This window comes from Cebus imitator, unplaced genomic scaffold, assembly GCF_001604975.1.
Source record: "Cebus imitator isolate Cc_AM_T3 unplaced genomic scaffold, Cebus_imitator-1.0 Scaffold23, whole genome shotgun sequence".
Classification (NCBI taxonomy): Eukaryota; Metazoa; Chordata; class Mammalia; order Primates; family Cebidae; genus Cebus; species Cebus imitator.
Genome location: NW_016107338.1, coordinates 9,834,908 through 9,850,500, shown reverse-complemented (window position 1 = coordinate 9,850,500; position 15,593 = coordinate 9,834,908). Strand labels below are relative to the sequence as shown.

Here is a 15,593-nt window from a genome sequence, read left to right as displayed (position 1 = left end):
TAAACTCGCATTTTCGCTACCTCTCCCGGAGGGCTCTCATCCTCCAAAAATGCACAGGGATGTCTCATATGTGCTCCTAGAACAGGTCTGTTGGCTGCCATGTGGTTCGCAATTCTCTTTGCCTGAAACAAGCAGCTGCTACCAATCCTTCAAGCCATGTCCCGCTGCCCACTAAAGGCACTACCACCACTGTTACAGTTGCTGATGTGTGCAAGCAGGCCTCCAAGGCTCAAAGTTCAATTTCAAGGGCATCAAAGATGTTGATAAGTCCTGAAGCCAAGGCTGCTGCCTGGCACCAATATTCATGCCACAAACAAGCTGCACTCTCCATGTCCTAAGAAAATTAACAAAAACCAACTCCTTTAGTTTTCTACTAGGTCTTATATTACAGCCACTCTAGGGTAACAGAACTCAGGGACAGAGGAGGTAGGTGTTCAATAGCTATTTGTTCAAAGAATAAATTAGTCCTCCTGGCTGGGCTGGAAGAAACCTGAGTGGCAGACATCATGTGTACTGAGATGTGTTCAACACCATCTGCTGTCCTAATACAATCTCTGTACTTTGGTTCGTCCTTCTACTGGGATGAGTTATTTCCTGGAGGCTACTTGAGTTGTCTTATAAGTAGAATTCCAGAAGGCCCATCCCACTAGATACCAGGCATGTCCAGATATGCCTGAATTCTGGGAAAGATAAAACTTAGGCCCAGCCTTTACCACATACTATCTTTCTTCATCTTAAAAAGGAAAATAGAGAACTGACATAATTATACAAATAATTCAAGTTTTTGTTTTTCATTTGAATTTCATTAGGAGTTACAAATTGGCAGCCTGTAGGCTACATCTGGTCAGATGATTTTTTTAAACACACATGATTAAAAATATTTTTGTTTCAATTATTATACATCTAGATCAGTGGTTCTCATACTTGAGTGTGCCTCAGAATCAAGCTTGTTACAACTCAGGGGCTTGTTAAAACTTAGATTGCTGGGCCCCACCCTCAGCATTTCTAATTTCATAGCTCTGGGTTAGGGGCCAGGTAATTTGAATGTCTACCTAGTTCCTAATACATCGAATCTGGAGACAAACTCAGAACCACTGCTTAGGTGTTCTATAGTTTCCCCACACCCACCACCAGTCCCCTCTGCATTTCATCTGACTTGTTTTATTTGTTTCTATTACTACCTGCCTGGCCTGTGAGTCTTGAAAGGTCTGTGAGTCTCAATATTTCAGGTGAAATCCCTTTTACAGTCTAACTCATGGAGGTGATTGCATTAATATTATCTGCTTTATTTCACTTGTGAGATGTGGTTTATCTATAGCCTCACAACAGAATGTCCAGCAAATGGTGTTTCTATTACTCAGTTTCTTATTTTTTATCAGGGCTACTATTGATATTTGCTTGTTCTGGAGTCCACCCCTACTCCTTCTGTACACATAGAATCTGCTTGATATCAGCTCAGTCCACAAGTAGAAAATGAGAAAGGCCAGAAGGCTTATGACAAATGAGAAAGCAATTTCATTTTTTGTCTATGTTTGATGATGTCACTTTTAGAAATACATGGTGATTTTTCAAGCATATCTGTATTTGAAATTTTAATCTATACCTTGGTCAAAGACCAAACATTGCCTGAAAATCAAACACTGATTATATTCTTTGCTATAGGCATAGTAATACGTGAGGATAATTTAAACTTGACATAAAGGATAAATGTTTATGATTTTATTTTTTAACTTTTTATTGAAGTATAACAGATAAAAAGAATAGTACACACATCATAAATGTATAGATCATTGAATTTTTCACAACTGAACACCTCATGTAACCAGCACGCAGAGCAAGAAAGAAACTATTACCAGCCCCCAAATCCCAATCACAATCGTTTCAAATATTAACTCTAAAGGTTACCACTATGCTGACTTTTAACATCATAGATTAGTTTTGCCTATTTTTTAAATTTGTACAAATGAACTTATACAATATGTACTCCATGTGTCTGGCTTTGTTTGATCAACATTATGTTTATGAACATTGTTTTTTAAACTTTTATTTTAGGTTTGGAGGTACATGTGAAGGTTTGTTATATAAACGTGTTGCAGGGGTTGCTGTACATATTATTTTATCACCCCAGTATTAAGCCCAGTACCCAACAGCTATCTTTTCTGCTCCTCTCCTTCTTCCCACACTCCTCATTCAAGTAGGACCCAGTGTCTGTTGTTTCCTTCTTTGCACTGATAAGTTCTTATCATTTAGCTCCCACTTATAAGTGAGAAGAAGTAATGTTTGGTTTTCTGTTCCTGCGTTAGTTTCCTAAGGATAACAGCCTCCAGCTCCATCCATGTTTCCACAAAAGACATGATCTCATCCTTTTTTATGGCTGCATAGTATGCCATGGTGTATATGTGCCACATTTTCTTTATCCAATCTGTCACTGATGGGCATTTAGGTTGATTCTCTGTCTTTGCTATTGCGAATAGTGCTGCAATGAACATTTAGGTGCATGTGTCTTCATGGTAGAATGATTTCTGTTTCTTTGGGTCTATACTCAGTAATGAGATTGCTGGGTTGAATGGTAGTTCTACTTTTAGCTCTTTGAGGAATCAGCACACTGCTTTTGTGAAAAGCAGCAATCTAACTTTTCTGGAAGGCAGTGTGGTGATTCCTCAAAGAGGAATGAGGAATGATTGAACTAATTTACACTCCTATGAACAGTATATGTATTCCCTTTTCTCCACAACCTTATCAGCATCTGTTATTTTTTTAACTTTTATTAATAATAGCCATTCTGACTGTTGTGAAAATGGTATCTCACTGTGGTTTTGATCTGCATTTCTCTAATGATCAATTATATTAAGCTTTTTTTCATATGCTCGTTGGCCGCATGTACGTCTTCTTTAGAGAAGTGTCTATTCATATCCTTTGCCCACTATTTAATGCGGTTGTTTTTCTCTTGTAAATTTGATATTGTTAATAAACATTAACATTATTAATGAACATTATGTTCATTAACATTGTTATATATAATCATAGTTTTTTTACTGTCATTGCTGTATAGTATTCCATTGTGTGATTATACTACAATTTAGCCATTCTACTGTTGATAAGCATTTGGATTATTTACATTGGGGGGACTAGAAAAAGTACTGCTACAAACATTCTCATGTATGTCTTTTGCTGCACATATATGTGTATTTCTATTAAGTATATACCTAGGGGTAGAACTACTGAGTCATAGGATATATGTATATTCAGCTGTAGGAGATGCTGCCCAAAAGTTTTCCAAAGTGGTTGTGCCTATCTATACTCCCATTAGAAGTGTATCAAAGTTCCAATTTCTCCACATTGTTTCCAACACTTCAAATTTCACTTATTACTCTAAAGAGAGATCTGGCTGGATTTAAGTTATCAGTGTCTTTATCTAATTTTCAAACATCTTAAGTTCACTGCACAACTTCTATCACTTTCAAGTAATCAGGGCATACATCTTTCTTTAATAAATGATTGGGCTTCACAACCAATTTGTAAATAGATATCTTAGTGAGTGAATTTGCTGTCTAAGTGAATATTCCTCCTGCCATGTATAATCTGTTTTTAAGCCACAAAATATATTCTGAATGGGAAGATATGATTGTTCTCTGTGTTTGCAGCTGTAATCTAAATGTGTAACCAACATTTCTTTTGCATTTGGTAACAGGCAGGTGTTATTTGTAGCAACTCTTCCTGCAGGTGACGCTCTTCTTCAAACCACAATTTCCATAATATAGTAAGAAGTTTAAGACCTCACTTTAGTCTTACTGTACAACAAGGTAATTTATCCATTTGTGGCTTCTAGTTTCTATGGCCCAGAGCCATGCCAAACACATGGTTAGTTAAATGTCTTTTGGTATAGAAAAAAGTTCTTTCTCCTGTCCATGAGTGATATATAATTGCTTTACTTCTGGTCCCTTCTGCTCATGCATTCTTGGCACATCTATTTTGTGAAATTCTGTCCTGATGAGTATTAACCAAAATTGTGGTACATGGAAAGCTACGGCTAAGAAACTTTATATTCTTAATGGGAGATCTGGGAAGTCAGATGTTTCAGAATAGTGTCTGTCTTTAGGGAAGAAAGCTGGAATTTTCTGGCCTAAGGTTGACTAATGATCAGGAGCAAGTTTCTGATATTGTGCAATATCTCTTACTTTGCTGTAAACGGATCCTTCAAAAATGTTGAGCCAAAGCATTTAATAAAGACAAATTTTGTGGCACCATTTAGCACTAGGTAGGGAATTAGTCTCAGGCCCCTGGGACCTTCTTTTATTTATTTATTTTTTCAGGCTCATTTATCTGCTGTACACCCTGAGTTAAGGCAACTACACGGAGCTAGGTTTCTCGGTGTCTCTGGTAGCCAGCTATTTATAAATGAATGTTTTATTTAATTGTTTGAGTGGGAGATGGTTTCAGTAGAGTTGGTCTCTTGTATTTCACTATGCTTAATGTTTATTTATTTTCTTTGCTTGCCTACTTTGAATGATTTCTGGCTTTGATACATTGCATCTTACATTTTTTTGGTTCACCTGCATAATTACAGTATTTGCATTTTTTTTTTTTTTCAAATTTAACGGCTTAACAATGTAACTTCATTCCTCATTTGCCACTTTTAATCAGTCTGGGTAAGTGAAAAATCAGTGTTGTGGATTATTTTGTTGTCTGTTTTGATGTCTATCTCTTGGCATAAACCCAGAGAAATTTCTTGATTGTATATCCTATCTCTAATTGTTCATCTTATTACAGTATGTATGTTTTTGTCATAGCCTGTTGTTCTTTCCATAAAAAGATAAAATGGAAAGAAAGAAATAGGAAGAAGAGAAAGGGGAGGAAGGAAGGGTGAAAGAAAATTTCTGTTTCAATGTCTATATTCCAACTTGTAATTTTAGTGGTCCTCTGAATTAAAGTGGCATGTAACTTGCAGATGATATTCACCCAGCATTATAGGGAGACTTAGTGTTTTGTTAAATAGGTCTGGCCTGCCTACTTTATTACAGAAAGGTCCCAAGGATCATTTTGGGATGGTCATCAGAATTTATGATGCCCTGCCTGATTCATATCCTCTCACTAATGAGGTAGGTTGCATTAAGAACCTCTAATGGCTACGAGTGTTCTTTTTTTCCTATGAATTCTAATGAGATTATCTATAGATTATCAACACGAAACTTGAGAGCAGTGATAACTAACTAAAACAAAAGACCCATACAAGATGACATAAACACGTTGGTGGATTGTTTATTGTATGTTGCACACAATGCCACAGGACCATAACCTTATAGAACGTCTGGGTAATGTGCTAAGCAGCACCAGGGAAACTCTATACCCAGTCCTTGCTTCAGTAACACAAAGCCCAATATTATCAGTTGCACCTCATTACTAGCCTGTAAAGAATTTAAGGGTGCTATAATTGAAAATGAACTGAAAATGTAATAAGAAGGGCCAGCATGACACATGATGCAGGTGAATGGAAAGATGGGAACTAATTTCTTGACCTTCTATTTTATGCTAAATAGGATGTTTATATCTTTTTAATCCCCAAACAACCCTGTGAAATTGATATTGCTTGTATTTTCATGTTACAGATGAGTAAACAGGCTTGGAGGGGTTGAAGCTGTAAGTGGTGAGCTGGAATTTGAATCCAGATCTGTCCCATTCCAGTGCTCTTTTTCCTGAGCTGTTCTTCCTACCTGCAAATTCTTATTCCAACAAAATTTCAAACTATCTTCTAAATGAGCTCTTTGGTAAGGTGGTATGTGCAGCCTGCTATGTGGCTTCCCTACCTAATCATTCTTCAGAGCGTCAGACTCAACTGTTTCAGTAAGGTCATCAGTGTTAGAGTCACACTTAACACTAAATGGATTTGGTTACTGCCTGTCCTTGCCACCTGATGCTGCCAGAGAAAATGGAAGAACAGCTGCTGGAAAGATTTCCTAATTCCTTTGAATGGTTTGTGACATTATCTAAACTTTAGATTCCAAAAGGATTTGTTGATACTACAGTTTTTTTAAAAATACATCAAGATATACCTGGAAATAAGATAATTCGGTTTTTAGAAAATTATTTTGTTGGTATTATGTAGACTTCTCAAATAATGTGTATGAAATTTAATACCAAGTTACGAATACTTGCATGGCAGTCCACAGCATTAAGAGATGGCATTCTATTTGAAAGGCCATGTGCACAGTTGAGCAACTTGATATCAAGTGATCTTATTGGGGAGATTGCATTGTAGACCTTGTGATACTAAAAGCTTTTTTTTTAAAAAAATATCATGAGCTGCTTAAAAGTAACAACTGATTGTCTGTGACATATTTATTATAATTTTAATAACATGGAAAATTAAGTTTAAAAATTTATTCACTGCTTATCATTCTTTGTGACTTGAAGATCTCTCAACAAAACACTTGAGTAGAAGTCACATAACTTAATGTACAAAACAGAAGGCAGTACTAATTAAAATGTAATAAACTCCTTAATGGCAGGGACAACTTATACACATCATGTTCTAAAATAAAATACTGATTTCTCTAATCTGAAATCATAATATATTCCAGATGTATGAAGGGTGGGGGTGTGGAGTGATAGTAGAGAGAGGGAGTTATTTCTCATTTTGTTTTATAACTGGAGAAACTGAAATACAGAAGTGATCTGTTGAGGTCATAGTGTTCTTGGATGCACAACACACTTTCAGCTGCACTGCACTTTCTCTTGAGCAGAACACTCATCCTTTATAGATTCAGCTTAAGGAAATGGTGCCTTCTTCTTTGTTTCTAATATGCTTTCATCTGAAAGCTGCAACAGCCATGCAGCCCTCTCCTCTTGCTCCCTAACACCTTCTTTTATGCTGGTATTTGGTTCAGAATGGCACAGCATTCCTCTTTTATGTCTTCAGTAAATGAGACAAGATTCTGAGAAGGGAGCCACCTTAATGTTGCTGCCATCAAAGGAACTGGATGCCAGTTAATTAATAAGCTTCTTCCATTGTTACACTATCCATATTTCTCCACATTCTACATTTCTCTCAGTGTAGAAATCAAACAAATTAGTCAGAACAAGGACACAGAACTCAGACTCTCTGGAAAATAGCCTCTCTCTTATACTGTAGCAAATCACTAAGTTGCAATTGCTTTAAACACAAATAAAGAAACAAAGAAAAGAAAAGCAGCTTACATCCTAAAGGGAAATTAATTTACAATCCCATTTTTCTAACTATAGTCCTTTCAGTTCTTTTTTCCCCTTTGAGAAGTCTTCTGTATGAGCCTGCCTTTTGGTTCCATAGTCTGCACAACCCAGAGAAAACCCTCTGATTATAGAAACTTCCATGTGGTGAGATTCTAGGTCCCCCTTTCCCCTACCCACCCCACCTCCTACACAAATAGTTTCACCATCTGTCTATAATGCTGCCTGAAATTCCATCATTAAATATATTCCTTAAGATTAAATATATACCCAGTTATTTTAAAAATAATAATCATGTCATTGAACATTCATATAAGCGTAACACAACTATTTACATTACTTTAAATTTCTCTGATATTTTCAGTGCTTCTGAGGATCTTTTTATTCATACAAACAACATGTGAATTTATGTTTAGTCTGGTTGTTCATTTGATGTTAATATATCCATATACCAACACAAGGTATATATTTATAATGTTATTTTTGTAAGTAATGTAGACTACTTCGAGAATTTATAAAGAGCAAGGAATCTGAATGTTTTAAGTTTGCCTTTATAAATATTTCTGCCTTAAACATTATTTTACACACTGCTTTGTTATACTCTTTAAAAATTATTTCTTAAATAACCTTAAATTTCCCAAAGTAGAAATCTGAGTCAAAGAATGGCAATATTTTAATATCTCATTTCATATTTCTAATATGGTTAAAACTATTCCACTGAATGATTGTATCAACTAGCAATGCTGCCAGCAACAAATGAGTACCAGTTTCTTTACATTGTTGGTTGATTACTATCATTGTTAAATTTAAAAACATATGTATAGCATTTACATGCATAGCTAGAACTCATAGCTCTTGGTTTTATATATTTTTAATTAGACAAGGTAATGATTTTTGTTTGTTTTATTATAGACCTTTTATCTGGAAGGCCCAGAATTTGGGCATTGTCTTATAGCTCTGCATTATGGTCGAAATCACATGTGCGTGCGTGCGCAGGCGCGCGCGCGTTCACACACACACACACACACACACACACACACACACACACACAATTTGTACTACATATTATTTGCTCCCTTTCCCTGGAGAATCTTGACTAATACAGGGGCTATTATTAACAATGTTTCCATGAATGTTCTGTATGTCTCCTGATGAGTACAAGGGAAAAACAAATACCTTTTTTCTGTATGCAGTGCTGTCAAACTGTTTTTGTGTCCATTTACATTCCCACCAGCACAGCTGAGTTCCCATTAAGACTAATGCTCAGCAACACATGGCCTTGGCTACTTCTAAATTTTTGTCAATCTGATAGATTGTATTTGCATTTTCTTAATCACTAATGAGGTTGGGCATGTTTTCATATGTTTATAGGCCATTTGACTTTCTTTTGTGAAAGGTCTGGTCAAGTGTCTTGTGCAGTTATCTACTATTTTGTCATTTCCCACTGATTTGTAGCAGCTCTTATATACTCTAGATTTTAGATCTTAACATATACTACAAATATTTTCTACTAATTTGTAACTTGTCTTTGCACTTTTTAATGTTATCTTTTGAAGATCTGAAACTTATCTAAAATTTTAAATTTTAATTTAGTTTAAATTTTCAAACTTTTCACCTGTTTGTCTTTCTGTACTTTGTTCAAGAAATCCATCTGTACTCTGTTGCCATGAGGATATTTTCCTATATTATCTTTTAAAGACTGGTTTTGCCTCTTACTTTCAGATCTTTGATTCTCCCAGAATTTTATTTTGTTTACAGTGTGAGGTAGAGACTCAATATGATTTTTTCACATACAGATACTTTATCCAGTACCATTTATTGAAAAATTCATCATTTTTCTGTCATCTGCAATACCACTTCTGTCATATATCTAGTATCTATACATGCCAGTGTCTATTTCTGGGCTCTAATTCTGTTCCATGGATCTATTTGTCTATCCAGCACTAATACTACACGATCTTAAGAACTGTAGCTTTATTAGTGTCTTGGGAGCTGATAGGCAACCCCCCAAACTCATTCATCCTCTCCAAGAGTGTTTTGGCTACTTTTGGCTCTTTGTTCTTCCATATACATTTTAGAATATGATTGTCACTTTTGACTTTTTAAACAAAATATTTCAGAGGTTTAATTAAGATTTCATGGATTCTGTATATCAAATTGGGGACAACAGATATCTTTATAATATAGGATCTTCTGGTTCTACTGTTTCTTAAAAGTTTTGTATATTTTGTTAGATTAATACAGAGGTATTTTCCATTAAAAATACATGTGGATGGAATATACATATATATATATAGAGAGAGAGGGAGAGAGAAAGAGAAAAAGAAAGAGAGAAAGAGTATGTGTGTTATTTGCTAACTCTAGCAGCAATATAGAAATGAAATAGAGTTTTCTGTTGAGTTGGTATCTGGCAACTTTTGTTAAATTTACATTCCTTTAAAAAATTTATTGGTAGTTCAATTTGAATCTTTTCTACATATTAACAGTACTAATTGAAAGCAATGATAGTATTATCCCTCTTTCAATTCTTATTCTTTTTATATGTTTTCTTGATTTTCTTCAGTGACTAGTATATACAGTGTAATGTTAAATAGAAATGGGAATCCTTGTTTTGTTCCTAATCTTAGATAAAATTATTTGAATAAGTAACCACAAGATATAATATTTTCTTTAGTTTTATTTATTTTTAAATTAAACTGAGGAAGCTCCTTCTATTCCTAGTTAACTAGATGTTTTTATTATAAATGAATGTTAAATTTTATCAAACGCCTTTTCTGCATGCATTGAGATTATCATATAAATTTCTCCTTTAACATGTTAATGTGAATAACATTAACTAATATTTTAGTATAAACCAATCCCAAATTATTAGGATAAAACTAATTTGATCAGCATATATTACCTTATACCCATTGCTGGGTATGTTTTTGGTAATATTTTATTACTGGCATATACTTTGAAGCTTATCCTTTATTTCTTTAAACATAGTAAACATTTTAATTTATAGCTTGTATGTGAAATACATAAAGACATATTCCTTGTAGCTCTTGCTTCTGCTGTTTATTGCTCACAGTGCTCTTTGTTCACTTGTATATTTTGTTGTTTTTTCTTGTGAGTTGTTCATTTTACTTAGAGTTTCATTTCTTTGAAGTCTTTGAAGCTTGAGATGATGGTGGGATGCTATAGATTAAATCTGCATTTGTTTCTGACCAGCCATATGAAAGCACTACAAGTTGGGGATACTTTAATTTAAATTCTTAACTTGCGGTTTTTGGTAACACAGTTTCTGTGAATTTGTGCTACAAATTTGTGTGAGGACCATCTTGTGATTCCAAATTTTCAGCAGCTATTTTTACCTCTTGTACTCTTTGCTAAAGGTCAAGGATATTTTCTTTTTAGACCTCAGGGACAGGAAAAAAAATGGGTTTATTTCCAGGTCATGCTTACTGATTGTTTAGAACTTTGATGCCTCAGCTCTTTTGAAGTAGGGGATGAACTATTAAATTACCACCTTTTGAAAGCCCTTGTCTTTGTTTCCTGCTCTGTGGGCTCTGTAGATTCAGGATAACCAAGGCTCAAATTTACACAAGTTAGCAAATAGACTCAGAAAGAAAACTGGCTAAAATTCTATACTTACTTCTCTAAGTTCCCTTCCTCTTTTAGTCCCTGATCTGAGACTTCCTTACTTTCTTGTGCTGATAGTCCCCAACTTACAATGATTTGCTTATAATTTTTTGACTTTATAGTGGTGCAAAGGTGATGTGCATTCAGTAGAAACCATTTGAGTACCCACACAACCATTCTGTTTTCCATATTCAGTACATTAGTTAATAAATTACATAAAATATTCAATACTTTATTATAAAATAGGTTTTGTCTTAGATGATTTTGCCCAACTGTAGGCTAATGTAATTGTTTTAGCACCTACCTGTTGTTTAAGGTAGGCTAGGGTAAGTCATGATGTTTGGTAGGTTAGGTGTATTAAATGCATTTTTGACTTACAATATTTTCAACTTGCAATGGGTGTATCAGGAAATAACCCTATTATAAGAAGCATCTGTAGTTCAGTGATGCTTTTAAGATTTCTGGAACACATAATCTAGAACTGTTTTCTTAAAGAAGGACAAACTAGGTGCCTAGTCTTCCATATTATGTGAAATTACTATATTAAATGTTTGTATCCTCTATCCTATAGTCTCTCTGGTATCTTAATTCTGCTATTATTGTTTATAAATATGCTCTTCCAATACAAATATCCTTGGGAAAGACAACACCTTAACTGTATATATATTGGTTTGAAACAGTTTTTGAGATGTATTCCTCTGACAATTATGACTAGAGCTTTGAAACACTGGGAGAATATATATATTTGTGATAAAAATAGATAAGAGAAGTGATTTTGAAGAATGAAATATTATTGAAGAAAAATATACTGGAATGGTATATTATCTCTGGGCAACATGTGATTAGGAGACATAGGGAGGCATCAGAATGGATGAAAGATATACTTAAAACCCCCAAAGATAGGAAGGAACTAAAATAAATTTCTCTTGTCTTACAATTTTGCCTAGGTTTAGTTATATAAGCATAATTAGAATAACTTACAACAGAATTCCTGTGAAATTAAAAACGCTAACTCAGAAGGCAAGTTTATCTACACTCAAGGTTCATTTCAAATATTTTGGTTTATTTCACACACAACCTTGGTAAAATAAATGAGAAAACATATACTTTAAGAAAAAAAAATGAATACAGAGATAGTTTTACTTCTTCCTTCCAATCTTTATTCTTCCAACTGCCATCTGTTTTTTTTCTTATTGTAATGGCTAGGACCTTCATTATACTGTTGAGTACAAGTTGTAAGGGTGGGCCTTGTTAAACCAATCTTACATTTTTGTGATATACCCTTCTTTGTCACTGTATATTATTACTGTTATATATTGCTGGAATCAATGCATTAATTTTTCAAAGATTTTTATGTCTTTGTTCATGGAAAGTATTGGTAGGCTAATTTTTTTAATATAATTTCTTTGTTAGGTTTTAGGATCAGAATTTTGGTGGCCTCACAAACAAGTAGGAAAGTGTTCCCTCCTGTTTTTTATAAGAGTTTGTGTAAGATTTGTGTTATTTCTTCAGTGAATCTTTGATAGAATTCATCAGTGAAACCATCTGAATCTAATTTACACTGTGGAATTTTTTGACATTAAATTTAATTTTAGAAATGGATATGGGACTATAATATTTTTGTTTAATCTGCATTGATTTTGGTAAATTGCATTTTTCAAAGAACTTATTCATATTATTTAAGTGGTCATATTTTTAGTATAAAATTTTAATAATGGTATCTTATTATCCTTTTCAAGCCTGTAGAATTTATAGTGATAATCTATCTTTTTATTTCTGATACTGGTGATTTATGTTCTATCCTCTTTTTTAAAGACACATTTAGTGTCATGTTCAGGCTGTTACATTTAGCAATTAACAGCATGGACGCAAAAAAAAATCTACATTAAAACCCTTTGTTAGAATGCTGTACACTTTCCACAGAAGAAAATCCAAAATAACCTGTTATTACAATTAGTCACAAATACAGTCCTCAAGTTTTTTGCCTATACACATGAGTATTTATCTAAAACATGTCTTCTTTGTAGCAGCTAGGCCCTACCACCAATGTGCTTGGTTGAGTTCACAAATCTATTGTAGCCTGTAGCTTCCATGTCCCTTGTCTGGCTCTCTTCTCCTGCTAAGCTTTGTTTCCTGGTAGTAACTGAAATCTTCTACCCCTCCCATAGCCACTGCTCCTACTGAAATTGCCATAGCCACTTTAGTTTTGTGGTTTGGCAAAGTATTGGCCTCCAACACCACAGGGGCCAGTGCTTCTGCTTCCAAAGTTTCCTCCCTTCATGGGTACAAAATTTGAAGATTAATTGTTGTAATTGCCAAAATTATTGTTGCTGGAAGGAAGACAGTGGCATGACCTGCTTATCTGGTGCAGAAAGAAAGAGCTTATGGAATGCCATACCCTGTGCTCAAGGGAGGAATGCCACTTGGAAGCACAAGAATGTGACCAGACTTGCTGGCTCCTATCTATGACCCCTCTAGCTTGTTTAATGAATAAATCTAGAATAGAATTTGTTCTATATGCCTCAAAAGAAATGCCAAACCGCCCTAGCTCACCATCCTGACCACCATTCCCTTATCTCCCCCAAACCCTTACCACATTCTTGCTTTGCGTTGTGTACCAATAAATGGTATGGGCCTCCAGAGCTTGGGGCCTTCACAGCCTCCATACTCGCATTGGCCCCCTGGTCTCTGACACATTGTAGCTTCCACCACCTTCAAAATTGCTTCCATCACCAAATCCATTATAGCCATCCCCACTGCCACCATATCCACCACCACCACAGCTGCCACCATGACCACTGAAGTTTCCTCCACAACCAAAATTGTCATTACACCAAAACACCTCCATAACCACCACCAAAGTTCCCAGAACCACTTCAATCTCTTTGGCTGGGTGAAGCACTAGCCATCTCTTGTTTTGGGGCTTTCCTAAGTTCACAGTTGTGGCCATTCACAGGATGGTATTTCTGAATGACAATTTTATCTATGGAGTCATGGTCATCAAAGGTTACAATGGCAAAGCTCCTTTTCTTACCACTGCCTCAATCAGTCATGATTTCAGTTACTTCAATTTTTCCATACTGTTCAAAATAATCTCTCAGGTGATGTTCTTCAGTGTCTTCAGTAATGCCAGCAACAAATACCTTTTTCACAGTTGAGTGGGCACTTGGTCTTTGAGAACGTTCTCTTGAGACAGCCCTCTTTTGTTCCACAGCTCTCCCATTAACCTTGTGCAGCCTTGCATTCATGGCTACAGCCACCTCCTCCACAGTGGCATAGGTGACAAACCCAAAGACCCTGGAGCACTTGATGTTGGGATATCTCATGACCACAGAGTCTGTGAACATTTCCCATTGCTCAGAATGGCTCCTCAGTGTCTTATCAGTCATATCAAATCTCAAACCTCCAGTGAAGAGCTGCTGCAGCTCTTTAGGAGACTCATTTAGACATGACAGCAGCAATAGGAAGAGAGGTTTCAGTGATTCTCCCTTGGTGGTGACCACAGGCAGAAAGAAGTAAGCTAACAAACGTATTCTTATGTTATATTCTTAATCCATTTTAGGATTTATCAATTTTGTTGATAACTCCAGATAGCCAACTTTTGGATTTCTTTCTTTCTTTGATTTTATTTTGAGACAAAGTCTCACTTCGTCACCCATGCTGGAGTGCAGTGGTGCGATCTCTGCTCACTGCAACCTCTGCCTCCTGAATTCAAGTGATTCTCCTGTCTTAGCCTCCTGAATAGCTGCGATTATAGGTACCTACAACCAGCCCAGCTAATTTTTGTATTTTTTTTTAGTAGAGATGGGGTTTCACCACGTTGGACAGGCTGGTCTAAAACTCCTGATCTCATGTGATCCACCCACCTCGGCCTTCCAAAGTGCTAGGGTTACAAGCATGAACCACTGTACCCGGCCAACTTTTGGATTTCTTAATATTTTTTATTTTCTGTTTTTAAGTCTTTTTCAAAGTTTTGGACTGAATATATATTCTTCCTATCGTGCATAAAATATATCAGTATTGTGTTAGTCCATTCTTGTACTGCTATAAATAAATACCCAAGACCAGATAATTTATAAAGAAAAGAGGTTCAATTGGCTCATGGTTCCACAGGCTGTACAGGAAGCATAGCAGCTTCTAGGGAGGCATCAGGAAATTTACAATCATGGCAGAAAGCAAACAGGGAACCAGCACTTATATGGTCATAGCAGGAGGAACAGTGAGGGGGGGAGGTGCTACACACTTTTAAACAAGCAGATCTTGTAATATCTCACTCTCACTATGACAACACCAAGGGAGATGGTGTTAATAAACCATGAGAAACCACCTCCATGATCCAATCACCTCCCACGAGACCCCACCTCCAACATTAGAAATTACAATTCGACATGAGATTTGAGTAGGGACACAGATCTAAGCCATGTAAGTAATGTAAGTACCTGAGAAGAGGATCTCACCTCTCATGTTCAGTTTTATGGAAGTAGGTAGACTTAGATAAAATTCTCTGGAAGCAGAATCTGAGACAGGGATTTGGGTACATGTGGTTTATTGAGGGACTCCTTAGAAAAAACTGGTAAGTGAGGGAGAGCAGCAGGATAGAGAAGAGAAAAGAGCTGCCAAGCAAGGATCCGGTCTTAGGTAAAGTCTAGTCCTGGCCCAATCCATAGAAAGGAGTGCTCGAGGCGGGTGGATCACAAGGTCAAGAGATCGAGACCATCCTGGTCAACATAGTGAAACCCCATCTCTACTAAAAATACAAAAAAAAA

At 35.8% G+C, this 15,593-nt stretch overlaps 1 pseudogene; it reads right to left on the bottom strand.

The window, feature by feature from the left end:
• Nucleotides 1-12,946: 12,946 nt before the first annotated feature.
• LOC119470122 overlaps nucleotides 12,947-15,593 on the bottom strand; it is an 11,798-nt pseudogene continuing 9,151 nt past the window's right edge.